The sequence below is a fragment of the Octopus bimaculoides genome, chromosome 16 (assembly GCF_001194135.2).
Source record: "Octopus bimaculoides isolate UCB-OBI-ISO-001 chromosome 16, ASM119413v2, whole genome shotgun sequence".
NCBI classification, from domain to species: domain Eukaryota; kingdom Metazoa; phylum Mollusca; class Cephalopoda; order Octopoda; family Octopodidae; genus Octopus; species Octopus bimaculoides.
In genome coordinates, this window is record NC_068996.1 from 28,174,269 (window position 1) to 28,177,075 (window position 2,807).

General features: G+C 37.5%; 1 protein-coding gene across 1 annotated transcript in view; it reads right to left on the bottom strand.

Annotated features, from left to right (window-relative positions):
• LOC106879488 (proton channel OtopLc) overlaps positions 1-2,807 on the bottom strand; it is a 299,778-nt gene that overhangs the window by 181,800 nt on the left and 115,171 nt on the right. The window lies entirely within an intron of this gene.

The following is a 2,807-nucleotide window of genomic DNA, read 5'->3' on the forward strand; positions in this document are numbered from 1 at the left end:
CACACACACACACACACACACACACACACACACACACACACACACACACACACACACACACCACACACGTAATTCAAAGGGTACATCAAAAGATGCGACACGTTATCAGATGTGGTATGGGCGAGGTTGATCAGTTCTACATTCAACCCCTACCTTTAATATGCTTAGAAAAGTCTTCATTACTCCAAATAGACTAGAATACAATGTTCGGGCACTATATATAGAAGAGGAGTACAGAAAACATAGTCGGTATTAATGCTTTATACAATATACACGTCTTTCGTGAGGTTAGCAGACATCAGTTATATGAGCATAAATCCCAGCTACGTGAACAAGTACCGCAGGGTCCTTTCATCATGAAACACGTGCACGTTATATAAAGCATTAGTACGTTTCCTATACTCCTTGTGTGTATGCGTGTACGTGTGTGTGTGAGAGAGTACGGGCGCGCGTGTGTATATTTTATTTTTTACTTGTCTCAGTCATTAGACCGCAGCCATGCTGGGGCACCACCTTTTATGTATGTATGTATGCATGTATGTCAATTGGTTGACTTTCTGATGTCTGGTTGAGTAAGAGGGCGCTACGGCGAGCATGGAAACCGCGGGCACAAACCCGAGTGAAGGCGATGGCGAGTACAGAATACGAGTATACTGATGCTTTGCATGAGCAATTGTCAGTGATGGTCTTCCTCGGTCATGAGCGGACAGCAATCATGTATGTATGTATGTATGTATGTATGTATGTATGTATGAATGAATGTATGTATGTATGTATGCATGCATGCATGTATGTATGTTTGTGGTGTGTGTGTGTGTATATTTGTGTACATAGTTGGAAATACTTTAAAGTACCACTATGTTTTAAACCACAAGAAGGAATTAAATATTTCCTAACATCTAAAAGAGACTTAACTCAATGAATAGAAATGATAATATGAGTACCAGATTAAGTACTGAGCTGCTATCCTTGATTAAAACCCTTAAACGATGTCGGTGCTCTAGTTTGGCCGCAATTCAGTGACTGAAACTACAATAAATGAATAAAACAAAAATCTAATTAGAGTCTAACCTAGAAAGAAAAGAAAAGAGAAAGAAATCATGCTTCCTGTTTCAACAGTGAAATAGGAGGCATAGAAATAGAAGCCAAACTTTCCGTCAAATTACACCATCTTACAGTTCTTAAATGAAGCACGGCACAATAGTGTAGTGTCGTCCTAGATATACGATGCTCATAAGTTGATGAGAAGGTCACGGCTGATCATGCCTTTGATCAGAAAATCTATCCTGTCTACATGATCAATAACAGCAGCAGCAGCAAAGCCTGTGAGATATGTGAAGTCACGACAATGAGTTTGCAATAGATGCACATATCCATTGTATAAAGTAATGTAAAAATCTAAGCTGAGTGTGCATAAATTAATTAATCGTTTATTAAGTAATTTACTAATGATGCTGTATGACAATACTTCTTTTATATAATGAAATACTTAGGATGATACTCAGCAATATTTCTTAGCATCTTAATTCATACAGATGTATGTATATAAGACTTTATATATTTTTCTTCTTTTTATTTATTGGCTTTCTTCTTAGATTAAAGGAGCATAATTTCTAACGAAGAAACAAAAGTGCCTTCCCTGAATTTTGGGTAGCAACAACGATAATTGTTTAAGAAAGTCTTCTATATTTTTATTGTTCCACTTACAGATGACGTCTGTAAAGTTCGTGTTAACGAGTCTCTTTCATTGCTTGGAAATCTTAGCTTCTCCATATTGAGGTTTAGACACTTAATAACGTAACCAAGTGCCTCAATTATTACTGGTACTAATATAAATTTATAATCCGGGAAGAGGATTTGAAGGCTTCGGAGCAGCAAAGCTATTCTCCTTCTCGCTGATTTTGGAAGATATGTTCACATCTGCAGGGCAACTAACTTGTGTGAGAATACATGACTTTTCTTTTCTGTCCCAAATAACTGTCAGGTTATACTTGCATCTGGTAAAAATTTTGAACAAATGTTCCACCAAGCTTCCATATGTAAGTGTGGATGATTGCATGTATGTATGCATGCATGTATGTATGTATGTATGTATGTATGTATGTATGTATGTATGTATGTATGTATGTATTATGTATATATATATGGATGGATTGATGAATGGATGGATGGATGCACGCATGTATGTCTGTGTATATATGTATGTGTATGCCTGCATGTATTATGTATGCATGTAGGTATGTGTGTGTGTGTGTGTGTGGTTGGCTGGCTGACTGGTTGGTCGGATGGATAGAAGTATGGATGCAAGCATGTATGTCTGTGTATGTATCTGTGTATATCTGCATATATGTGTGTGCGCATGTATGTATGTATGTATGTATGTATGTATGTATGCATGCATGTTGCATGGGTATGTATGTAAGCATGCATGTATATGCGTGTACATGTTCGTATGTACGTATATATGTATGTATGATATCTATCCATCGTTTATTTGAGTGGTCTCGTTGGTGGAGGAAAATTGCAGGTTTGGAGAGGGAAACTCACCCTATTATGAGAAGTAAGGGAAAAAGACATGCGTGCAGATTAATCTCTATCCTCTCCAATGAAACGTTTAACATGGTCTGTCTCAGCCGAATGCTGTGCGTCGAAGATTACTACTGACAGTCCTCAAGGGGTCCAAAAATGAAAGGGGTGGTCACGATCTGATACAAGGAATAGTCATAAAGAAGCAAGAAGATAAGCTAATGTATGTGTGTTTCTATGCATAGAAGTATATGCATGTGTGTGTGTGTGTGTGTGTGTGT